The following is a 27,782-nucleotide window of genomic DNA, read 5'->3' on the forward strand; positions in this document are numbered from 1 at the left end:
AGATCAAATGAATTGCCTTCTAAACAGGCAGTTGGGGGGCTAGGATTCAAACCCAGGTAGCCTTACTCCAGAACTAAAACCAAACTTCTTTGCTAATCTGGCTCAACTGTCTCTTATTATTCCTATATCTGTAATGTAGCATCAACTCGGCAAAACAGTATTAGTAATTCACAGATAAAACAAATTCTCAACTTATCAATTAAATTGCACTTTGGGTAACTACAATATTTATTACTAAAGAATCTTTCCCTATTTCACTTTATTGGCAATAAATAGCATCTCTGTACATTGATATGAAAATTGTAAAATGTAAAATTCTAGCCCAAAACATATTTTTAAAAAAGTTAAAGATATAACTTGAGAATAACTAAAATTGCCAAAAGCAAAGCAATGTTAAATTTGATTTTGCATCATCACATTTCCTTTGAATTTTCTAAAATATACAAAGTGGTGGTAAATCTTTCTTTTTACATATTTGTAGTAAGCATAGCACATATTTGCAGTAAGCAGAATCTGCTCTTGGTAATGTATTTGCTCATTTATTTTTTATTGTCCTGCTTTTAGCATAAAGTATACTGTTAGTTTACACGATTGGCAAGTTGTCGGGAATGAGCCAGTTCTCATTCAGAACTTGCCAAATCATCAAACTGGCAGTGGGGTTTTCAGGTTTCTAAAAGCTTCAATGCATTGAGAATTGACTCCTGTCCAAAGCCCCTGAAGAGGCTGAATTAGAATAACCAGTATGCCTGAAAAGAAACAAAGGCTCTCTTGTGGAGCAATCTTATGAGCCTGCAGGCTGAGAAAAGGTAGGGGGTCTTTGATATCTTACTCCTAGTCAGCAGGTACACTGGCCTGGGATGGCTCATGCTGCGAGAACAGAGTGAACACTCACTCCTCGCCATTTGGTTTTGGGTTCTTTCTCATCTCTAGATAGCATTTTTTTTTCCCTGTGGGTTTTCACATATCTACCATAATGTGGAAGAAGTATCAAGAGGTAAAGGGAAATCATTAAATTCTAGGTAAGAATATTTTGATCCTGATTCCCTTCAGCAATTTACTAACGTCAATGAGCTAGTCCTATGGTTCCTCTGATTCTCAGTTACCACATTTATAAAATAGATATTTAAAAATATCTGAGAAATATAATATAAAATAAACATGTAATAGTTCAGGATAGCAATTGACAAATTCATCCTTCAAAAATGGAATGGTTCCTGGATGAAGACCCAATTGAAATGCGAAGTAATCTATAGGAGTAAAGCATATCAGAAAGGGGTGCATATGGCTACAGAATAAGAGAAAAGGAAAAGATCATAGAGGAATATTTTGCAAAATTGTGCATTTTTACAGGTGGGTGGAAGAAGTAAGTTAAAGTAGATGAATCATTCCCTGTTTTCCTCCCCAAATAGATGGTTTTAAAGAAGCAGTTTGAGCTTAAAAGAGTGTGTATGTAGCTTTGTCCCCCATTCTATAGGAGGAGTTACTCTGACAGGCAACAGCAGAAATTTTGGGGTCTACCTGATTGTAGACTTGCCCATCTAGAAAGAACAGTGCTAACGGGCCTGTATAAATGCTTGGTCTTTTACCTCATTTTAAATTACTGATTTAAATTTGGATTTATCCATTGATCTCCAGTTATTTGGGTTAGCCCCAGTCAGCAGCTTGAAGCCAAATGATATATCAGTAAAGTGTTAGAGAAAAGATAATGCCAGGCACATATTAGCAGATGATTTATAAATGTTCATTGAATGAATAAATGAGTCAATCTAGTTTATTAGATTAAATGAAGGCTACAGAATATGGCTTGCTAAAAAAAACATCTTTCTAGCAGTGGCTTTTCTTAAGACAAGGTATGTTAAAGTAGGGAATTAATGTCTTACAGGTCAGAATTGTTAATATAGTATATTCTTCATTCTATGTGAATGACCATCAAACATATCCAGTACTGAAGAAATTTTTCTGATCAATTTAAAATGGCATTCCTTCTAAAATGAACTTCTAGCCCTTTCCCCCTTCTTTCTTTTTAAAAAATAAACAATTGTTTACTTGCCTATTTTTCTTCCATAGTTCTCATAGAAGAAGGAAACAAAACATGTTAGCACTGAACTTTGATGTGCTATTAAATAACTCTTCACATCTAAACGTGCCCCAAGGTTTTGCTCTCATATTATTATATTTATGCTTTCAATTTTGATGAAAACATGATTTCAGAGCACAAAGCATTTTCTTAATGAACTCAGAATGTCAATACATTAAAATAACAGAAGTAACTTCTGCCTAAATATTATGGTATTTTAGCAATGGAGAAAAAATCACTATCTAACTAACTAAAGTATTAAAATCATACGTTGTTTATTATGTTTCTAGGTTTATCTAAGACTCCTTGGAATTTGCACTGTTGCAGTTCATTTATGGCATGATGCAAAAGGAGATAAAAAAGACTATTTCATTATTTATTGTGTTCTAACAAAAATAAATGGGTAAATGATTACATCCTGTGTCTTATGTGGCAGGCCAGGGTTTTTATTTTGCTTTCCTGACCTGGGCACTAACCAGGATAGAAAAAAAATATTTAGCATAATAATTTATAATAATCATGCAAGGAAGAATCATCTTATACAGAGTGAAACATTCTGTAGATATTAAACTTGGAGCCAGGCTCCTGCATGTGGCCACTGTCACTTTCCCTTATCTTTTGGGCTACCAGCAAACTGCACACCATGGAATGGTGGTAGTGGGCTGGAGACAGAGGAACCCATGGGAAAGGGGTGAAGGAAGGGAATGTTCACCAGCTGGACTGAGCTCCCTGATGATGCTGGAAAGTGGGGAATCTGTTATGAGGAATAATTATGCTGCTTAAAAATGGTTTTATTTGATCAGTCTGGTGCAGACATGGAATAACACCACAGAGAGGCTACGAAAGTGAAAGAGATTTGTTATACTCACAGGTCCCAGAAGAGGGAGGTGTAGCATGTCACGTAGGGTGCCATGTAGGAGGAACTCCAAGTGAACAGAGAGAGAATGAGGACCCCTGGGCAAGTGCCTTTATTGGGGGTCAGGGTGGAGTACACAAGCAAAAGGAGTGAGGGGATTTCATTGGTAAGTTTGAATGTCACTAGGTCACAATTAGGGGAGGGCAAGAAGGGGAACTTGTGGCAGGGACCAGCCTTGTCATACTGGTGTACCTGGTCAGCTGGATGGGTACTCACAACCTGTTTGTGGAGATGTTGAGCCATCAGGAAAATATGAAGTTTTAAAAATGTATGATACAGGATTATATGACTAGATTCCCTAGATTTTATTCTAAGATTTTAGAGAAAAGGACTCTGTGCCTGTGAGAAATGGATGACAATTTCTCACCCAAAGTAGCTCTATACAGGGTGAAATAGGTGATTTGAGTTTGGAGAACAGAATGGTCTGTATATAGCTCTGATCACTAAGTGTGACTGATGGACAAACACTAGGATTTATATTCATTATGGAAAGAGCCTCCTCCATTTCTGATATTGAAGATATTGTAAAATTAAACTTTTTGAATAAAATAAGAATTTATTGATAGGTGATTTCCTGTATCGGGAAATGAAACTTTGGACCTGGGGGAGGATAATTGAGATCTAGCATAACATTACCTCTCTTCCTTTTGCAAATGAGGAAATTGAAGTTCAAAGAAAGGGCTATGACCTGTTCAGTTTCATAGTAGGTAGTTACCACGCCAGGATTAGAATGAAATTTTTCTGGGTGGCTTTTTTATACCACCTATCCATTGTGTCTCAATTTTTTTGTTTTTGTTTTTAGTTTAAGCAAAATAACAATAGTGAATTATTCTTCTATCTAAAATATTCTTCACATATTTACTCTTAACATGTGTACAAATCTCTGATTAAGTTAGACACTAAAGACAGCCTTCATTTTTTTCCCCAAGAAATAATAAAACCTGAAGAGGTACTCCCTACAGACCCTGCCTACATAAAGGACCACAGCTACCGAAAGTGTCTTTAGTGCCTTAGAGTCCTGAATTGGACATTATCTTATGGAATCTCAGACTTGGTAGCAATTTTTAAAAAGTTTGATTTCTTATTTGTTTTTTTTTTTTGGTCTTTACCCCCAAAGAAGGAACTGACTTAGGGATATGTTCAGGATGATAAAAGGAGATTGGGCACTATGTGTTTATATCACTTTAATCCTCAGATATTCTTAAGTTTTAAAACTTTATTTATGTAAAAATAATAAAAGATAGGTCTATTTTTTCCCTCATAAGGAATATGCCAAAGAGGAGTTAAGTTACCCTAACTAAATAGCAGTTCTGGAATTCAAATTCAGATATGTGGGCTCCAGAGATTGCACTTTTAGGTTCTACACTAGGTGCTGCATAAATGGCCAATCCTACAGAAAGGTCAAAGCTATGTTTTTAGTGGTATTTTTCAGTTCTCTGGATTTTATTCTAATTTTGGATTCCTCCACTGCAGACAACGCCCTTTTCTAGTTAACATGGCTGCTGCACCCCAAATCTCTTTCTTTGCCTACTCTGAAGGACTATTTTAATAACCCTTTTCTTCTAGAAATAATTCCTGGGACCTAGTATTTGTCTTGTGTAGCCCTGGTAGCTTGGCATCTGCTAAGCATATACACTATTTCCATTATTAACTTTCTATTTGGATTCCAAATATTACACTCCTAAATCCTCCATTGTTTTTCTCTACATCCTGTGCTCTTCTGCTACAGTACCTCATCCTTCTGTCTTAGATTGTTGTCACCAAACAACTACTTGCACAATTTTTTTTTTTTTTTATGCGTTACGCGGGCCTCTCACTGTTGTGGCCTCTCCCGTTGCGGAGGACAGGCTCCGGACGCGCAGGCTCAGCGGCCATGGCTCACAGGCCCAGCCGCTCCGCGGCATGTGGGATCTTCCCAGACCGGGGCACGAACCCGCGTCCCCTGCATCGGCAGGCGGACTCTCAACCACTGCGCCACCAGGGAAGCCCTACTTGCACAATTTTTGACCTTAGACTTTTTTCACATCCCTTGGACACTGGCTTATACTTATCTGGTTCTATTTCCGCTGTTAGTCCAAACCAACCCTGAGGTCTCATATATACGTCCTCTGCCCTGTAGTATCCACTATTTAGTCCATAACTTGTCTAACTAGTGAATTTGGAAATATAACAGCATCCTCTCTTATTAGTTTTGATTTCAGAAAATACTAGAAAGTATACTTAGGAAGCTGAATGGTGAAAGCATATGTCAAAAATGGATCTATTTTATATTTTTAGAGGGATGAAATGTAAGTACTGTGGAGTCAGATAAAATGTTGAAAAAAGCCAACCTCATATTAGAAGGATTAAGAGAGCCTGAAACCTGCAGCTCCAAGTCAAAGTTTCCTTTTCTAAGAAACAAACCAGTTGCAACCTAAAGAGATGAGGAGACACAATTCTTCAAATTTTCTAGTGGTAGCTATTGTTTGTTGCACTTAATCTGTCAAGAACAAGTCTCTGAGGGTAACATGACCAGAACTGAGCTCAGGGGTTCTTAAGCAGAGCTGTACTTTTGGTTCACCCAAGGAGCTTTTAAAAATACTGATGGCTGAGCCTCACTTCCAAAGATCCTGATTTAATTGATCTGAGATGGGACATAGAAACTGGTATTTTCTTCAAAAGCTACCCAGGTGATTTTATTATGCAACTAAGGATGAGAACATGTTAAGAAACCTTGGTAAAATAATTGAAAAAGTCCAGTGTGTTTTGTTCCCTCTCACCCTTCCATATGCTACTCTCTAAGCATGTGGCAATCTGCCTACTGGGGTCTCAGATTGCCAAGGGCCCCTGACTCAATCACTCCTGTGTCTGGCCACTTTTCTGTCTGATGCTCTCTCATGTCATAGACTTGCCTACCTGCTCTTGTAAATGGTAGGGACTGCTTGCTGAACCAAGTTTTCTAAGATGTGAATAGATAATTGTAATTTAACATAATTGGTAGTATTATAGAATATTTTTCTCTTCACCACAAATGAAATTGAGTAGATCTGGGGACAAAAATGATTATCTAGTGCTCCTCTATTCTTATGTCATGGCTGGCTTCTTCTCTGTTCAAAACTCTGTCTCTGAAAGCTGGGAGTGGATTGGCTTGTTTTTCCAGAGGGCTCAACTGCTTCTACTGATGTTAATAACTGTGAAAAAGCAGCCATATTTCCTGTGCAGTTGGAGCTTCTGTGGTTGCATTTACTAGGAAGGAATATAAAAACAACAGCAAGAAAGAAACAATTTAACTATGATTTGAAAAATACCGAATGGAAATATAATTATTCTCCTTATAAATGTTTTCCCTTTTGTCAAAGTAAGAAAATATTTACAATGTGTAGGGTATTGGATGAATTTTCAGAGTATGTGCCACCAGATAAAAGGCTTATTTTTTGGAGACCCTAAAGATTGATATTTTAGCTATTATTTTATTCTGATCACGCTTGGGTACTTAACAAAACTAATTCAATAGAGGACCTCTGTTGAAGAGATCTCTGTTAATTAGAATTCAATAGAGGATCTCTGTTAAGAATCAGTGTTATTGAAACATCTAGGCAAAAATAAAACCTGAGGAGAGGGTATTTGCTGTTTGTTTTAAAGCAAATAGAATTACTTTTGGCAAAGCCTTGGTGGTCGAAGGATGAAATTGCTATGAGTGGGTGTGTGTGTGTCTATGGTTGTGGGGAAAGATATTAATTTTTTAAAGTATCAATTATTTCAACATTGATCTCATAGGAGATAATTATAATATTGATACTGCAGGAGGTAATGTTAATAAAATAGGCACTTAACTAGGAAAATTAAAGCCTGGAAAAACATAACTACTAAGAATACATGATAAAAGAAATAAACAAATATTCTACAGTTGAATGGAAAATACAAAGACCTGGGAATGCAAAGGCTTGGCATAAGCTGGCTGTATGATCTTTAGCAAAATGACTTCTCTGTACTCTATTTCTTTAAATGTGGCATTGGAAGAAATCATGTGTTAAAAATTTTAAAGTCTCTCAGGAAATTAAAAAACATATAAAAAATACTTTGAAGAATTATAAGAAACTTTATAGCTTTTTTGTTAAACAGAAACTCAAAACTAAAATTACAACATATGTAGAAAACTTTTATTTAGTTTAAGCCATAATCAGAGATCACAGCTTTTATTTCTTTTTATAATTAAACAAAAAATAAAAAAAACAACCAAATGATTTAAACTCAAGACTGAAAAAACTTAGCAAATATAGTAGATGTAAGATGTAAATAATTAATCTAGAAGCAGAACTAATGAATCAGAATTGTAAATACCACACAGCTACAAAATAACTGCCCCTCTCCCTGGTGGAATTCATGAATATAAGAATGGGTTCTTTTAGGAGTATCACACAGGAAAATCTCTGAAAACTTTGATCAAAGAGTAGAGGAAAAACCCTAATATTAGGAGAAAGAAAAGAGATATGACCCTAGATATGTAATAGAGTAAAACAACAAAAAGTTAACAAATGGAATTAATAAGAAATATTGTAGAAATATAAAAAGTGGAAATGACAAGGACAATAACACATATAAAATTTTATACGACTTGGCCAAAACAATACTAAGAGGGTAACCAGTAACTTTAATACTTGTGGTAAGTTGCATCCTGAAATAAAGAAGAGAAACACAGACAAAAAACTTCAAAGATAAAGGAGGGAATATGCTCACAGAGAGCATGTTAAATTAAGCAAGAATGAATCATGTACAGCTTTTCACACACACAGCAAAATAAAAATGTAAGTGGAATGGGAGTTTTTCTAGGAACTGAGTGAAGAATATTGGGACATTGATCAAACGGAATCAAAGAAAAACTGAAGTTGGACTCTTTGTGGCTCATTTCATCTGGGGCAATGGGGCCTCTTCCCCATGTTAAGAACATTACTATCAGAAAGAGTATGTAAATGAAATTAAAATGAAATTAGAGGCTGAATTACACTTAGTTGAATTAACTCCACTTTTAGGGAAAAATTGAGGATTTGGGGAGGGGTTGATAATACTGACCAAGGAAAATAACTAACCACGTAGGAAAGGATTGGCTTGCATCTATCTCTTAACAGCTCCTGGGACCTACAGTTCTGTTTCTCTGACAAGTTCTCTGATTGGGTGGGTTTTGGAAATAAATTCTGTAGTTGCATAGGTTTGATGTTTCACCCACTCTTCTTATCAGAAGTGCTGCTTTGAAGAAAATCTCAGAAATCATGATCATAGAACTAGGAAATAATAAAATTTCACTCTTCTGGTATCCTTCTTACAGAAGGCTTGAACTCAGAGAAATCTAGTCTGTGTGTGGTATGGATTGCTCTCTGTGCTTTTCCATCCTTGATGGTTACACTAATTACTGAAATCCCTTAAGGAATGTAGTGTTGCTACTGGTTTAACATTTGTTAGCTAGAAGCAGTTCTAGTGGCCTACACTTGACCTTTTCTACCATAATAGCCCTTTCTTCATTGGTCAGGAAGCCCATTCTGAAACAGAGGAAATAACCACATGATGGTTTTGATGACACACTGGGTTTCCATTGATCACTTAATCTCTTTAAGTCCTTATTTTGACTGTCAGACTACCGTAGTGTTTTGAATCTCTAGGAATTAGTGTTAATTAAGAACCAGTGTCCCGCAAACTAAAAATGTTGATTATTCCTTCTTTTCAATGTGCAGTTATCCTAGTGACCATAAGACAGTCAAAAAGGAAAATTTACAGTACAAATTTCTGACATTGTAGCAGGATATTTTCAAGAGGGCCCTGCCTCCCTTTCATTTAAAGGGCCCTGGGTCTGTAAACTAGTCAAGTCTTTGAGAATTGATGAAGGGGCTTTGACTTTCTAGTGTGGTGATATAAGTCAGATTCTGTTTAAAGGACCTGGAACTTTTCTACTTATATAAATTAAATAAGGCTTTATTAGATCATTGATCAGTTTTAGAGACATTCTACTCAATTGGTCAAAACTAAAGATCCATGGCAGTTTAAATATTCTGATGTGGGCTTCACTTCTGTTGCTTATTACAGCAATCATGTTCATTTTTCTTAGGCAATTAAGTGCTACTAATTCATTCCTGCCACTATGGAATCTCATCATCCCTTTTGAATTCAGGGAGCCTATTATGGTAAGAGCAGTTCCCTTTGTCATTCCTGGTATACAGAGAATAATAGCCACCACAGATCTTTTCAAGGATACTAAGGTCCCCTTTGTGAATGTATTTCTCATAGCTGTATGTAGTAAACAGAGTTCCCCTGGACTTTTCCAGGGCATATAGTTAGTGAATGGATTAACAGGCCTTCCATGAAAAATACATTCTAACATTCTGATCTCTATAAGCCTTTGAATAACTTCCATTTTAGCAGAGTTTCTCAACTTCAACACTATGGGCATTTTGAATCAATAATTTCTTCTTGGGGAAATTTTTATCTGCAAGAAGATTTGTAAGTTCTTCATTCCCACAGAAGCTGTGTCTATGGAAAACAACTAATTTTTAAATTTACATTTAAAAAACAATCTCCAATATCTTCAAATTATATTTTAGATCTATACTTTTTCACATGCAAGGATATGGGATTCCTTGTGGGACTTACCTCCTGCTATAAACAACAACCAAGGGACATGCAAAAATCATCTGAAATAACTGTCTTCAGACATTGGCTAACTGGCAGCACATATTTAACAATAAAATTATTAAGAAGTTCAAGACAGTGACAGGAACACTAAACCAAGTGTTGGGCCCTTCTTCATTCAGGCCCCTATGAGACTACACAGGTCGTACAACCATGAAGTTGGTCCAAGGTGAAAATGGCTCTAGAATAAAGGCTAATCTAGATTTATCTTTAAAAAACTTAGAAACGAGCCTCAAAAGAATCAAGTTAACATATAAGTGACTTAGAACAAAGTCTAACACTCATTAGAGGAAGAATACATATCCAACAGTTATAACATAAAATTCACAATACCTAACTTTCAAAAAACAAAATTTCTAGATATGGAAAGAAGAAAGAAAATGTGACCTATAATATCAGGAGGAATATCAGTTAACAGAACATACATAAAAATGACTGAGAGAATGGAATTAGCAAGCAAGGATACCAAAACAACTATTATACATATAATAAATATGTTCAAGGATTTAGAGAAGAGAAATGAAGGATATGAAAGAAAACAGTAGAAATATAAAAGAAAAAATAACAGATAAATTTGATACAACCAATGTTGATTCTTTGAAAAGGTTAATAAAATTGATAAACTCCAAGTAAGACTAATTAAGAAAAAAAATAATTTTTAAATTTAAAAATAAATTTAAAACAGATGAAACAGACAAATATCTTAAAAAATAAAACAGAAACTATTAATAGCTTTATATTTATCAAAGAAATTTAATTAGGTACTAAACACTTTTTCATAGAGAAAACTCCAGGTACAGATGCATACACTAGCAAATTTCTTAAGCATTTAAGGAAGATATAATAATACAAAATCTCACTAAAAATAAGGAATAAGTGTTTCTCAACTCATGAGGCCAGCATTATCTTGATACCAAAAGCTGACAAAAACATTACAAGGGAAGAAAGTAATATACACAAGTTGTCATAAACACAGATTCAAAATATCTAAATAAAATATTGGCAAATAATCCAGGAATATATAAAAAAGAATAATACACTGTGACCAGGTGGAGTTTATCCCAGGGTATAAGGATGGTTTATATTCCAAAATCATTCAATCAATTCATCACATCAACAAAATAAAGTAGAATAACCATATGAGTACCTCACTAAATGCAGAAAAAGCATTTGACACAATTTGACAACAATTATTCATAAAAATACTCAGTTAACCAGGAAGGAAACTTCCTACAACCAAAAGAAGTTCACTTCCAGGTAATCACATACTTAATGATGAAGATTGAATGAGGTCCACATAAGATCAGGAGTAAGTAAAGTCTGTCTGCCTTCACCACATGAGAAATGAAAACAGAGAAGTTAAAACAGACACCACAGAAATACAAAGGAACATAAGAGTCTACTGGGAACAACTATATGCCAATAAAATGAACAACCTAGAAGAAATGGACAAATTCTTAGAAAGGTACAATCTCCCAAGACTGAACCAGGAAGAAAATATGAACAGACCAATCATTAGTAATGAAGTTGAATCAGTAATTTAAAAACTCACAACATAAAAAGGTCCAGGATCAGATGGCTTCACAGGTGAATTCTACCAAACGTTTAAAGAAGAGTTAACACCTATCCTTCTATAACTATTCCAACAAAACTGCAGAGGAAGGAACACTTCTGAACTCATTTTATGAGGCCAGCATCACCCGATACCAAAATAAGACAAAGATATCACACACAAAAAAGGAAATTACAGGCCATTATCACTGATGAACATAGATGCAAAAATCCTCAACAAAATACTAGCAAACCAAATCCAAATATACGTTAAAAGAATAATACACCATTGTCAAGTGGGCTTTATCCCAAGGTTGCAAGGATTTTTCAATATCCACAAATTAATCAATGTCATACACGACATTAATATGTAAATTGAAAATGAAAACCATATGATCATCTCAACAGATGCAGAAAAAGTTTTTCATAAAATTCACTATCCATTTAGGATAAAACTCTCCAGAAAGCAGACATAGAGGGAACATACCTCAAAATAATAAAGGCTATATATGACAAACCCACAGCTGACATCATACTCAATGGTAAAAAGCTGAAAGCATTTTCTCTAAGATCGGGAACAAGGCAAGGATGCCCACTCTCATAACTGTTATTCAACATAATTTTGGAAGTTCTAGCCATGGCAATGAAAGAAGAAAAAGAAATAAAAGGCATCCAAACTGGAAAAGAAGTAAAAGTGTCACTGTTTTCAGATGACACGATATTATACATAGAAAATCCTCAAGGTGCTACCAGAAAACTGCTAGAGCTCATCAATGAATTCAGGAAAATTGCAGGATACAAAATTAATATACAGAAATCTGTTGCATTTCTATATGCTAACAATGAAAGATCAGAAAGAGAAATTAAGGAAACAATCCTATTTACAATCACATCAAAAAGAATAAAATATATAGGAATAAACCTACCTTACGTGGCAAAAGACCTGTACTCTGAAAACTACAAAAAGAAATGAAAGATGAAAGAAACTAAAGACAACACACAAGATTGAAAGACATAATATTGTCCTGGATTGGAAGAATCAATATTGTTAAAATGACCATACTATCCAGAGCAATCTACAGATTCAATGTAATCCCTATAAAATTACCAATGGCATTTTCCATAGAACTAGAACAAACAATTTTCAAATGTGTATGGAAACACAAAAGACCTTGAATAGCTAAAACAATCTTGAGAAAGAGGAACAGAGCTGGAGGAATCATGCTCCCTGACTTCAGACTATAGTACAAAGCTATAGGAATTGAAACAGTATGGTACTGGCAAAAAACCAGACACATAGATAAATAGAACAGGACAGGGAGCCAGGAAACACACCCACACACTTATGGTAAATTAAAGTATGACAAAGGAGGCAAGAATATACAATGGAGAAAAGACAGTCTCTTCAATAAGTTGTGCTGGGAAAACTGGATGCTACATATAAGAGAATGAAATTAGAACACTCTCTAACACCATACACAAAAATAAACTCAAAATGGATTAAGGACCTAAATGTAAAACTGAATACTATAAAACTCCTAGAGATAAACATGGGCAGAACACTCTTTGACATAAGTCACAGCAAGAGTTTTTTGGATCTGTCTCCTAAAGTAAAGGAAATAAAAGCAAAAATAAACAAATGGGACCTAATTATACTTAAAAGCTTTTGCACAGCAAATGAAATCATAAACAAAATGAAAAGGCAACCTACAGACTGGGAAAAAATACTTGCTAATGATGTTACCAACACGGGATTAATTTCCAAAATATACAAACAGCTCATACAGCTTAATATTAAAAAAAAACACAATCAAAAAATAGTCACGGGCTTCCCTGGTGGCACAGTGGTTGAGAGTCTGCCTGCCGATGCAGGGGATACGGGTTCGTGCCCTGGTCTGGGAAGATCCCACATGCCGCAGAGCGGCTGGGCCCATAAGCCATGGCCGCTAAGCCTGCGCGTCCAGAACCTGTGCTCCGCAACGGGAGAGGCCACAACAGTGAGAGGCCCGTGTACCGCAAAAAACAAAACAAAACAAAACAAAAAAATAGAAGATCTAAATAGACATTTCTCCAAGGAAGATATAGAGATGGTCAACAGGCACATGAAAATATGCTCAATACTGTTAATTTTTAGAGGAATGAAACTCAAAACTACCATGAGGTATCACCTCACACCATTCAGAGTGACCATCAATAAAAAGTCTACAAATAATAAATGCTTGAAAGGGTGTGGAGAAAAAGGAACCCTCCTACACTGATGGTGGGAATGTAAATTGGTGCAGCCACTATGGAGAACAGTATGGAGGTTCCTTAAAATCTAAAAATACAGTTACCATATGACCCTGCAATCCACTCCTGGACATATATCTGGAGAAAACTCTAATTCAAAAAGATACATGCACCCCAATATTCATAACAGCACTATTGACAATAGCGAGACATGGAAGCAACCTAAATGTCCATCAACATACGAACGGATAAAGACGATGTGGTATATATATAAAATGGAATATTACTCAGCCATAAAAAAGAAATAATGCCATTTATAGCAACATGGATGGACCTAGAAATTATCATATTAAATGAAGTCAGGAAGACAAATATCATATGATATAACTTACTTGTGGAATCTAAAAAAAATGATACAAATGAACTTATATACAAAACAGAAATAGACTCACAGACATAGAAGTCAAACTTATGATTACCAAAGGGGATAGTGGATCAGGGTTGTAGAGGGAGATAAATTAGGAGTTTGGGATTAACATATAAACACTAATATATATAAAATAGGTAAACAACAAGGATCTACTGTATTATGCAGGGAACTCTACTCAGTATCTTGTGATAACCTATAATGGAAAATAATCTGAAAAAGGATATATATATGTTTTTTTGCTGTACACTTGAAATTAACAAAACATTGTAAATTAAGTATACCTCAATAAAAAAAATCAGTAAAAAAAAAAAGGCAGTCTTTTCAATAAGTGTTGTTGGGAAAATTGGACAGACAACATTAAAAAAATGAAATTAGAACATTCTCTAACACTGTATACAAAAATAAACTCAAAATGGATTAAAAACCTAAATGTAAGACTGAATACTGTAAAACTCCTAGAGGAAAACATAGGCAGAATACTCTTTGACATAAATCCCACCAATATTTTTTTGGATCTGTCTCCTAAAGTAAAGGAAATAAAAACAAAAATAAACAAATAGAATCTAATTAAATTTAAAAGCTTTTGCACAGCAAAGGAAACCACTGACTAAACAAAAAGACAATGTACTGAATGGAAGAAAATATTTGCAAATGATATGACTGCATGATATCTAATGTATATAAACAGCTTATACAACTCAACATCAAAAAAACAAACAACCCAATTTAAAAATGGGCAGAAGAATTGAGTAGACATTTTTCCAAAGAGGAAATGTAGATGGCCAACAGGCACTTGAAAAGATGCTCTGTATCGCTAATCATCAGTAAAATGCAAATCAAAACCACAGTGATATATCACCTCACACCTGTCAGAATGGCTATCCTTAAAAAAAACACAAACACAAATAACAAATGTTGGCAAGGAGGTGGAGAGAAGGGAACCCTTGTACACTGTTGGTGGGAACATAAATTGGTATAGCCACTACGGAAAACGTTATGGAGGTTTCTCAAAAAATTAAAAATAGAACTACCATATGATCCAGCAATTCAACTCCTGGGTATATATCTGGAAAAAATGAACACACTAATTCAAAAGGCTCGATGCACCCCAATGTTCATAGTAGCAGTATTTACAATAGCCAAGACACAGAAGCAACCCAAGGGCCCATCAACAGACAGATGGATAAAGAAGATATGGTCCAATGGATTACTACTCAGACATAAAAAAGAAGGAAATTCTGCCATTTGCAGCAACGTGGCTGGACCTAGAGAAAATTATGCTTAGTGAAATAATTCAGACAGAGAAAGACAAAACTGTATGATATCACTTATATGTGGAATCTAAAAAATAATACAGATAAATGTATATAGCAAAACAGAAACACACTCACAGGTATAGAAAACAAACTAGTGGGAGCTAGAAGGAAGAGGGATGTGGGGAGGGGCAAATTAGGGGTATGGGATTAAGAGATAAAAACTGCTATCTATAAAATAGATAAGCAATAAGGATATACTGTATAGCACAGGGAATTATAGCTATTATCTTATAATAACTTTTAATGGAGTGTAATCTGTAAAAATACTGAATCACTATGCTGTACACCTGAAACTCATATGATATTGTAAATCAACTGTATTTAAATTAAAAAAAAACTTTTCTTTAACTCAAAAATGATAGTGTAATAAAAAAAATCTAAATGAAAATAGGCAAATATTTGAATTGATGGTCTAAAAGGAAGATTGGCCAAAAAACACAAGAAAAATTGCACATGATTAGTTATTTAAAAATGTAAATTAAAATCACAATGGCAGTACCACCCTACACCTATCAGAATGGCTAAAAGTAAAAAGGCTAACCACATTAAAGTTGAAGAAAATGTAGAATAAACAGTAACTTTTGCATTAAAAAATAAAATGACATAATAATTTTAGAGAAAGATTGGGCATGTTCATAATATATATACCTACTTTTTGACCTAACAATTTTATTTTTAGGAATTTATTCAAAAGAAATAAAAACACATATCTATAAAAAGACTTGCTTAAGAATGTTCATAGCTGTTCTACACACAGCTCAAAACTGGAAACAACCAAAATAGGCACCAACAAAGGGAAGAATAAGTAACATTTTTGTGTATTTATAAAATGGAATGCTACTTGGCAATAACAAGAGCTACTGACACATACATCACATAGATGACTCCCACAGAAAAAAATGTTACAGAAAAAGCTATACACAAAAGAATATATACTATGTAATTCCATTTATATGAAATATCAGAATAGACAATAATAATCTGAATTGAAACATGCTTCTGATGGCTAGATTGACTGGGAAGGAAGGGAAATTTCTGGAAAGATAGAAATATGATAGAGGTATGTTCTTTATGGGGGCATCCACTTTTCAAAATTGTACATTAAGTTTTGTACATCTCAATGTATGTAAAGGCCACCCCCACCAAAATCACTGTAACCATCATCATCATATCCACGGTAGGAAGTAGGGAGGGGGAAGAGTTATAAATGAAACAGGAGTGATACAGCAAAGATAATTTTTGTATTTGTGGAAAAGATACATAGGAATTTGTTATGCTATTTAATGTACTCTATGTTTAAAAATTATCTATAATAAAATGTGTAACCAAATAATATAAAATCCTTAAAAGAGGGCCAAAGAAACTTGGAATCGATGTCAATTGTGAAAGAAAATATGCCTGAAGAAATAATAAAAAAATGCCAGTGCAAAACACTGATCTAAAAAATAATTTTGATTATCTTCTTGTTTTCTCCTTTTGTCTTTAAAAGAGTCAAAGAATAATTCTTTCATATAATTAAGGACAAATCCCTGAGGCATATATTGTTTCTTAGTATAGGTATTTATTGCAAAATAAAGTTTCTTTCCCAACTACTGAGTCAAAAATCTATCATTCATTGTCTGAAATATAAAGGAAGCTCATCAGAATTTCCCAGAGACAAATATTCATGTTTCACAGAAAATATTAGTGTTTTTGTGAAAGGCAAATTGTTAATAATTCTCTCTTAAAACATTAATAATATTGAGTAATGAGGCAAACAGACCTATCTAGTTCTATTTTACAAAGAAATTTAATGATCAATGGATCTTATATTTACCAATTTTCTACAGATTGCTATTAAATGAACAGTTGTTTTTAATTTATAAGGCAGCTGAGTATTACCTAGTGTTTCAACTTAATTAAAATAGTGAACTGATAATTTCTTCAAAAAAGATTAACACATTATTTTGCAGCCCTCACACAAGTCAAAATCAAGCTATGAAAGGCAGAAGTCTAGGGATTCAAATTTATATAAAGATTACAATTTAATGAAATATCTTGGCAATACTCTTTGCACAAATTGTCTTGAACATTATTATGACTTACCTAGATAATATTAATTGCTAAAGTAAGATGCAGAACTATGTACATTTTATGATATCAGACAGGGAAATAATCATTTCAATATAAAAAATAAATAAAATAAAATTAAAGTTAAATCAATCTCATTTCTTTTAGAAAACTTTATTTCCAAATGATGACAACAAAATCATGCTACACTGTCTACATGTTGACGTGGATATTTCATTTGTGTTTGTCTGTTTTAGACTGTTGTGCTTATATATACACTTTTGTAATTTTAAAATATTGAATTAGATTTGCCAGGAGGGCAAGATAAGATGGTGGAATGGGAAGATCCTGGACTTGCCTCCTCCCACAAACACACCAAAATGGCCCCTACAAACCGTCTCTGAGAACAACCTGAAGACTAGAAGAACAGATTTTCTACAGCTAAAGATAAAAAGAAAAAGTCACATTGAGACAGGCAGAAAGGGCAGAGATGTGATCTGGCCAGGACCCACAACCCCAGCACTGTGACCAGTAGGTGGAAAGGATACCACAGCCTCAAAAGTCCTCCTTATGGAGCCGGGGCTTTGAAGTCCACATTGGGCTCCTTGGCCCAGGGTATCCACACTGGGAGAAGAGCCTCATAACATCTTTGAAAATAGGCAGGGCTTATGTCTGGGAGAGTGCTGTAGGAAACTGAGAATCCGAACTTCAAGGACACACGTGAAGATGCCCTTGATCTAAGTCCCAGCACAGAGGCAGCAGTTTGAAAAGTGCTAGGGTCATACATGAGGGTGATTCATTAACTAATTTTTGAGCACATGCCCAAGGAACAGGGATCTGTTGTAACTTTTTCTGGGTTCAAAGGATCTGGTTGGTGTCATATTTTTTTTTTTTTCTTTTGGCTCACTTTCTACCTAGCTAACTCAGTGCTGGCAGGTGCCTTTTCTGACTCTCCCTATCTAATTTACTAGCACTGCTCACCTCACTCCAGATGGACCTGCAAATCTGACCCTGCTGGTGCTCATTAAAAGCAACCTCTCCAACTCTGCCAGTCCTGCTGTATGCTCTTGGCTGTCACCAAAGCCCCTCTAAAGAGGCCCCTTGCCCTGCCTGTCCCAGCAGACATCTTCAGTTGATACTGAGCCCTGCCAAACTGGCCCCCTTTGCCAGTCCTGGTAGGCACCTCGGCTAGTACTGGAGTTCCTCCAAAGTAGGCTCCTCACCCCGCCAGTCCCAGCAGGTGCCCTCAGCTTGCCCCACCAAGTGGCCACCTGTCCTGTCAGATTCAGTGGGTGCCTTTGTTGGCACCGGCATCTCCCCAGAGCTGCTCCCCCTCAAGAGGTTGGCCCCATATACCAGAGTGCCCACAATAGTTGTGACCAGGCATTATAGACAGCCACACTAGAGGCCAGCCCTGCACACCACCGTGCCTGTAGCAATTGTGGCACAGCCGCAACAGGAGGACACGAGTAACTCACACAAAGGACAGTCCTGGAGCACCTGGCTCCGGTAACCAGGGGGTACCACACTACTGGGTCCTCTAGGACACCTTCTTACACAGTCACTCCTTCAAGAGCGGGAGACATAGCTGATCTACCCAATACATAGAAACAAGCACAGAGAGTTAAGCAAAATGAGGACACAAATAAATAAGTAAATAAATAATAAATAAATTCCAAACAAAAGAACAAGATAAAACCTCTGAAAAAGAACTAGGTGAAATAGAGATAAGTCATCTTCCAGATAAAGATTTCAAAGTAATGGTCACTTGACTCAGAAGAATGGAGGAACACAATGAAAATTTCCATAAAGAGATAGAAGATATAAAAGAACCGTCATAGCTGCATCATCTAATCTGCTGTATCTGTAGTGTATTTTTATTTTATTTATCATATAATCTTTTAGAACATGCTCAAATGAAGTAACTATCAACTCAAAATAGACTGCTATATACATATGTTGTTATATAAACACCTCATGGTAACCACAAATCAAAAACTGATAATAGATACACAAAAAATAACGAGAAAAGAATACAAAAATAACACTAAAGAAAGTTATCAGATCACAAGGAATGGGACCAAGAGAAGAAGAAAGGAAGAGAAGAACAACAAAAATAACCAGAAAGCAATTAATAAAATGGCAATAAGTACATAAGTATCAATAATTACTTTAAACATAAATGTTCTAAATACTCCAATCAAAAGGCATAGGGTAGGGGGCTTCCCTGGTGATGCAGTGGTTGAGAGTCCGCCTGCCGATGCAGGCGACACGGGTTCGTGCCCCGGTCCGGGAAGATCCCACATACCGTGGAGCGGCTGGGCCCGTGAGCCATGGCCGCTGAGCCTGCGCGTCCGGAGCCTGTGCTCCGCAATGGGAGAGGCCACGACAGTGAGAGGTTCGCGTACAGCAAAAAAAAAAAAAAAAAGACATAGGGTAGATTAATGGTTAAAAAAGTAAGACCCATCTATATGCTGCCTATAAGAGACTAATTTCAGATCCAAAGACACACACAGATTGAAAGTAAGGGGATGGAAAAAGGTATTCCATACAAATGGAAACAATAATAAAGCTGGGGTAGCAATACTTTTGCCAGAGAAGTTAAACTTAAAAACAAAGTCTGTAATAAGAGACGAAGAAGGGTACTACGTAATAATTATGGGATCAATCAAACAAGAAGTCATAACACTTGTAAATATCTATGCACCCAACACAGAAGCACCTAATACATAAAGCAAATATTAACAGACATTAAGGGAGAAATTGACAATAATACAATCAGAGTAGGGGGTTTTAACACCACATTCACATCAACGGGTAGATCTTCCAGACAGAAAATCGAGAAGGAAAGAGTGGTCTTAAGGGACACATTAGATCAGATAGCCCTGAGTGATATGTACAGAACATTCCATACAAAAACAGCAGAATGCACTTTCTTTTTAAGTGCACATGGAACATTCTCTAGGACAGATCACATGTTAGGCCATAAAACAAGTCTCAATAAATTTTGGATCTGTATTCTCAGGAAAGGGCAACAAAAGCAAAAATAAGCAAATGGGACTACATCAAACTAAAAAACTTTTGCACAGCAAAGGAAAGCATCAACAAAATGAAAATGTAACCTATTACATGAAAGAATACATTTACAAATGATATATCTGATAAGGAGTTAATATCTACATTATATAAAGAAATCATACAACTCAGTATCAAAAACCCAAAATAGAGCTTACCTGGTGGTTCAGTGATTAAGAATCCACCTGCCAATGCAGGGGACACGGGTTCAAGCCCTGATCTGGGAAGATCCCACATGCCGCGGAGTAACTAAGCCCATGCACCACAGCTACTGAGCCTGTGCTCTAGAGTCCTTGAGCCACAACTACTGAGCCCACATGCCACAACTACTGAAGGCCATGTGCCTAGAGCCCGTGCTCCGCCACAAGAGAAGCCACCGCAATGACAGGCCTGTGCACTGCAAGGAAGAGTAGCCCCTGCTCGCCGCAACTAGAAAAAAGAAAGCCCACGTGCAGCAACAAAGACCCAACGCAGCCAAAAATAACTAACTAAATTTAAAAATTTTTTTTTAAAAAACCAAAATATATTACAAATAGGCATAGGACTCGAATAGGCATTTCTCCAAAGAAGACATACAAATGAAGAACAGGCACATGAGAAAGATACTCAGCATTATTAATCATCAGGGAAATGCAAATCAAAACCACAATGAAATATTACCTCACACTTCTCAGAATGGCTATCATCAAAAAGACAACAAATAACAAGTGTTGGCAGAAATGTGGAGGAAAGGAAACCCTCATGCACTGTTGGTGGAAATGTCAATTGGTATAGCCATCATGGAAAACAGTATGGTGGCTCCTCAAAAAATTAAAAATAGAATTACTATTTGATTCCATAATTCCTCTTCTGGGTAGTTACCTGAGGAAAACAAAATACTAATTTGAAAAGATTTATGCTCCCCTATGTTCACTGCCTCATTGTTTATAATAGCCAAGATATGGATGCAACAAAATATCCATAGATAGATGAATGGATAAGAAAGATATGGTGTGTGTGTCTGTGTGTGTCTGTGTGTGTGTGTATGGAATGTTACTCAGCCATAAAAAAGTAAAAAAGAATGAAATCTCATCATTTGAGACAACATGGATGGACCTATACAGTATTATGCTAAGTGAAATAAGTCAGACAGAGAAAGACAAATACTGTATGATCTCACTTATATGTAAACTCTAAAAAAATGAATAAACAAAACAAAATAGAAACAGGCTATGGATTCAGAGAGTAAAATGGTGGATGCCAGAGGAAAAGTGAGTAGAGGGTTAGGTTAAATAGGTTTAAGGGGGTTAAGAAGTACAAACTTCCAGCTATAAAATAAATGTTACGGGGATGTATTAAGAGTAGAAGGAATATAGCTAATAATACTGTAATAATTTTGTATGGTGACAGATGGCTCCTAGACTTATGGTGATCATTTCATAATGTATTTAAGTATCAAATCATTACACTGTACACCTGAAACTAACATAATATTGTATGTCAACTATATGTCAATAAAAGAAAGGGAGAAAGAAAGAAAAAAGGACAGAAAGAAAGAAAAAAGGACAGAAAGAAAAAAAGAAAGAATGAAAGAAAGAGAAAGAAAGAAAGAGAAAGAAAGAAAGGTACAAATATCAATTTGTCCTACATTTTAGAAAATAAGTTTTAGAGAATGTAAATTTTCCACAGTAAATATACTGTGGTGTATTTCTCTCTACAAATATTGGCGCATTTAAACTTTCTCTAATTTTTCTTAGAATAACTAATGCTCTTAAAGCCCTTCTTCATAAAGAAAGCATCCCTCTCTCTTACTGTCAATCTATTTATCCAGATATATGAAACTTTTAATCTGATAGAAACACTGAAAATTAGTACTAAGAATGTGAATTCTATTGTTGCTGTTGCATGTAGGCATATATTTAGTATGTTTTGCATTCATTCACACGTTCTTTCAAGGAGTATTCCTTGAGCATTATGTACCATGAACTATGCTGAATTATCATATACATGTGTTCCATAGGTTTATATACAAGTGTGCACATGAAAAGATACACATATGTTATTCTTAAGGCTACATGATTTATCTGAGATTTTACTGCATGTACCAGTTTTGAAACTGAAATTTTTCTCATTGATAAATAATATACATTGGAAAATTCTCCTTGTTCTGCATTCCCTTATGACAGAGTTTAGTAGAAATCATTGCTTGATAATACTCTGATTGACATTTTTCCATTTAAATTCAAATGGCATTCAAATTCAAATGATTTGGGGACAGTTTTTATAGATAATTTCGAGACACTGTACACCTGCTATGCCTGTAAGGGTAACTAGTTTATCTGGGTATTTTGTGTGTGTGTGTGAGTTCCCAGGAGATAGACAATGAACGTACAGGCATACCTCCTTGCACTGTGCTCCACTTTATTGTGATTTACAGATATTATGTTTTTTACAAATGGAAGGTTTGTGGCACTCCTGTGTTAAGCAAGTCCATTGGTGCCATTTTTCTGACATTTGCTCACTTCATATCTCTGTGCCACATTTTTGTTAATTCTCACAATATTTCAAACTCTTTAATTATTATTACCATGATTATTATTATATTATATTATTTCATTATTTGTTATGGTGATCTATGATCAGTAATCTTTCATGTTACTATTACAAAAAGAGGTACTTTCCTGGTGGTGCAGTGGTTAAGAATCCGCCTGCCAATGCAGGGCACATGGGTTCAAGCCCTGGTCTGGGAAGAACCCACATGCCACGGAGCAACTAAGCCCGTGAGCCACAGCTACTGAGCCTGCATGCCACAACTAGTGAAGCCCGTGTGGTTAGAGCCACAAGAGAAGCCACCACAATGAGAAGCCTGCGCACCGCAACAAAGAGTAGCCCCTGCTCGCGACACCTAGAGACAACCTGTGCACAGCCACAAAGACCCAACACAGCCAAGAAAATAAATAAATAAATAAGTAAATACTGCAAAAAGATTATGACTTGCTGAAGGCTCAGATGATGGTTAGCATTTATCGGTAATAAGTTTTTTTAAAAAAAAGTAAGGTATGCACATTACTTTGTTAGACATAATGCTATTACACACAATCAACTACAGTATAGTATAAACCTAACTTTTATATACACTGGGAAACCAAAAAATTTGTATGACTTATATCACAATATTTGCTTTACTTCAGTGGTGTGGAACTGAACCCATGATATCTTTGAGGTGTGCCTGTAAATACAGTTTAAAAGAAGGCCCGGTTTAAGTATAAAGGTCTAACATAGTTCTCTACATAGTATAAAATAATTTTCAATCTTGCAAATCTGTCCACCAATTAAATTCCAAACTGAAGGTATTTCATAGCATCGAAGCATTAAAGAAAACCCAGATATCATGAGTCAACTTGAAAGAATTTAGTGTTTTGAGTTATATTCTGAATATTTTCTAAAAATTGTACCACATGTAGTAAAAATATATTTTAGATGTGATTTAAATTGCACATGGCTCTTAGCCTTAGTAAATAGTTACTGAATAATTTATGTTTATTACATTCTTTGAGTATACCACGAGGTAGTCTACTGGTATATAAGTACAGTGTTATTATAAGTTTAAATATCATAAGAGCAACATAGGTACTTTATGACTACTCTAAAATGATTTAAAATATAATAAGTGAGTGTTAAACAGAAAATGGCTAGACTATTAGCTATAATTCCTTCAGCAAGATTATAAACTGCAATGACAATAAAAATAGTTTCTTATCACATTCCATCTCTAGGGAAAGATTTTGTGTTCCCTTATACACCAGTCTGCATCAGAGAAAAATGCTTTTATTTATAAGTCAAGGAAAATGTTTTCTTTAGTGAATGTACTAAAATTAGAAACATTTAATTTGAAGTATATAAATATAGAGTAGATAATTTATTTTCTTAGCAACTTGATCTTGCAGAAACTTTTTCCAGGTCTTTCTAAAGTTCAAACCTCTATTTCAATTTTAGAACATAGAATCAATCAGAGAGACTAAACAATGAAAAATGTAAAAGCTGTACAAATTTCTGACACTTTTATTTTTCTTTCAGTGAAGCAACTTTAGATCAAAGTTTCACATTAAGTGAACAGTCCGAACATCCTTTGTCTAAATTACTGAAAGCCTGTTATAGAAACAGATTTAAAAGTATTCTCCTCAGGCTTCCCTGGTGGCGCAGTGGTTGAGAGTCTGCCTGCCGATGCAGGGGATACGGGTTCGTGCCTCGGTCTGGGAAGATCCCACATGCCACGGAGCAACTGGGCCCATGAGCCATGGCCGCTGAGCCTGCGCGTCTGGAGCCTGTGCTCCGCAGCGGGAGAGGCCACAACTGTGAGAGGCCCGTGTACCACACACACACACACACACACACACACACACACACACACAAGTATCCTCCTTAAAAGTGGGCTTGCGGCATTAGTAAGTTGAAAAATAATGCGAAGAAGCTGTAATGACATTTGCTGGAATGGATATCTGGTTGTGTTGGTAAATTCAGCATATGAAATACAGCATTCAGATTTCCCTCTTATCAACTTTCCTTGCTCAGTTATGTTCCTATTTTGTTAATCTTCATTATGCTTTTCATATTTTACTTAAATCATGGACTCATTTTCTAGAGAAATGATTCTATTCTTGGCCCTACTTTCAATTAAATGCTTTTAATTCAAACCAATGTAATTCAATTTAATAAATACATGCCATGAGGCAGACACTGCACTGTGTTTGGAAAACAATGGTGAATATTTTAGAGCCATATCTTACTTTTGGAACATACAATTTTAAAGGGAAGACAAATTTTAAAATGGTAAATAAATATTTACTACGAAAAGTGCAATACGAGTATGTTGCAAAAGAAATGGATTAACCAAATGGATTAGGGATGGTATCCCTAAAACATTATTATTCAAACTGGATTGGAATTCGCTAAATTGAGAATGAAAGTAAGATCTGTTCTAACTGAAGAGAACAGTATTTTTGAAGACCCTCAGATTAGATGAGGTCCTCAATATTAAAAGAAGTGGATAAAGCAAATAGAGGATTAGTGGTGTGATTTTCTATGATTAGGTGGGGTTACAGAAGGATAAGTTAAGTTTAAGACAAGCCTGCTCCTAATATTTATAACACTTGAGAAGAGTGCAAATGGAGGCGAACTTACTATATGATTAATAATTAAATATTTTAAGTAAAGCTAGTAGTATCACATCATATATGTTCTACCAACTTACTCTGTCTCATACAACTATATTACAAATACCCAAAAAATGTAAAATTATGATTTTTATATTACTGAAAGTTTATAAAATATCCAAGAGAATTTAGTTATTACACATATCTTGGTGTTCTGTGGATAAACAGCAATGTCTGAACACACAGTAAGAGAAAGATATGCAATTCCTTATCAATTACATTTTGTTATTTATAATTATTTTCTTGCCTTTATTTCAGCAAATCCACTAATTATATTGTAATAATCATGGTTTTCACACAATTCATGTTCTTTCGACATAATACCAATTGACACTAATGCTAAATAAGATCTTTTTTGAATCATAATAATTCCTAGGTAGTTTCTTAAAATTAATTTATTAGCAAAACTGCTCTTTTGAATACTTAGGAAATTGAACTGTCAAAAAATTCTTAAAATAATACTGAGACTTCAAATAAACTGAGCTCAAACATTGTAAGAGAATTTTACACAGTAAATTATTATTATTATCACAGAAAAATATTGCAAACTATTTTAATTTCTTTACATAAGAAATTATCACTTATATCACAGTTTTAACCATCTCTTGAAGTAATATGTAGTTCCATATGGAAATATAAAAAACATGCTTCACACATATTATGACTAGACATATTTTTATAGAATTAATGTATTTTTAAAGAACAATACAAATTGTTTAACACTGTCAATTTTCTTCATCTCACATGTGCAACCCTTGTGAATACCATGCTAAACCTTGAGTTCTTCTAGAATTATAAACTGAAAGATGAAGGAAAACAAATAACAGATAGTTGACACTACTGGCAAACAGTATTTTGTTAAGAAGGAACACCCTGCAATCTTGCTGAGAGGAAGAATTTGACAAATTAGTTTATATGCTTTTTCTCTGCCACTGTTTAAAACTGGACTCACCCTTTGAAGTGGTTTCTGCTCAGATGGTGGCAGCAGCAAAATCCTCAAGCTGTCATTGCATTTGCCCACAGTCACATTTTGTTTTAAGGACAGAGGGTGAGTTATGTGAAGAACAATTTCCCTGGGGCCTAAACAGTGTTAGTTAATAAGTTAGTATGAAAATAAATGTTTAAGTGTATGGGGCATTCCGTGGAGTGCCAAATTCTGAGTTAGAGAGGCACTCGTGTTCTTCAGCAAATTTACATCTAGTATGATTTTGGTATGTGGGACCCCTAAAGTTCAGGGGCCCAGAGAAGTGACCCCTCTTACTAGTTCTAAGAGTTGTACTTTTTTAACACATGTGATTTTGATTAACTGGAAACATTCAGTTGGAATATCCAGGAAGCAGCTAGATAAACATATGGATCTGGAGCTAGAAAGAACTAGAAATTTCAACATGCAAATGGTTATTGGACAAAACCATCTTTCCAGACAGCCAGCTGTTTGAAGTTTTCATTACCAAGTTCACTGACCAGAGATTCTCACAGGGTGGGAGAAGTATAAATTGAATGACCCACCACAGCTTAATGTCAAGGTTTTATTTCGTTGTTGAATGAAGTATTTATCTCTGTCATTATGAAGATGGCAATCTAGTAGGAGAGGTAGGTATTAGGAGTTTAAAAGGGGGCAAAGAAAATAAAGGGATAACTTAGTTTGGGATATTTAAGGAAGCTCTTCCTGAAAGAGTAATGTGGAAACTGATGCTTAAAAAATGAACAGAACTTATCTAGGTAAAAAGGAGAGCAGAAGACATTTTCTGAAAATGCCATGAAACTTAAGTTATTCAAGGAATAGGAAAAGACATGGATAGAATATAAGAGTTAGAGGAGTAAGTAGATTTTAAATTAAGTATCTTGTGAGTTCCTGTAGGGATTTTTGGACAGTTGGAAGTCACCAAAGTATACTGGGTGGGAGTAAATGATCAGATTTGAATTTTAAAAATTTATACTCTGGCTCCTGTATTGAAAGGGGTAAGAGTGAAGAACTCTCCCAAACAATTAGAATGTTACCGAAGTAGAGAGATTATTGAGTTTGGTGTTGATAGTAAAAACAGAAACAAGAGAGTAGAGTGAACAAATTATTTATAAAGTAGAACTTACAATACAATGACTGGTTAAGAGGAAGATGTTAATATAGTGCCTGGTTTCTGGCTCAAGCTGTTTTGTGGATGAGGTTATCATTTACTAGGTAAGAGACACTAGAGGAGAAGGATAACTGGTGTAGATGTGTTTGTGTAACCTGAGGTGCCTCTGACATCTAAGCGGAGATGCCAGCAGGCAGTTACACACGTGTGCTGGA

At 35.3% G+C, this 27,782-nt stretch overlaps 1 long non-coding RNA gene across 1 annotated transcript in view; it reads right to left on the reverse strand.

The window, feature by feature from the left end:
* LOC112396888 (uncharacterized) overlaps window positions 1-26,510 on the reverse strand; it is an 83,831-nt gene extending 57,321 nt beyond the window's left edge. Inside the window, exon 1 of the long non-coding RNA XR_003002669.1 lies at window positions 26,445-26,510. This is a non-coding gene — a long non-coding RNA (uncharacterized LOC112396888). The remainder of the gene's footprint in view (window positions 1-26,444) is intronic.
* Window positions 26,511-27,782: the final 1,272 nt, after the last annotated feature.

The sequence above is a fragment of the Neophocaena asiaeorientalis genome, unplaced genomic scaffold (assembly GCF_003031525.2).
Source record: "Neophocaena asiaeorientalis asiaeorientalis breed wild unplaced genomic scaffold, Neophocaena_asiaeorientalis_V1.1 scaffold420, whole genome shotgun sequence".
Lineage (NCBI taxonomy): Eukaryota > Metazoa > Chordata > Mammalia > Artiodactyla > Phocoenidae > Neophocaena > Neophocaena asiaeorientalis.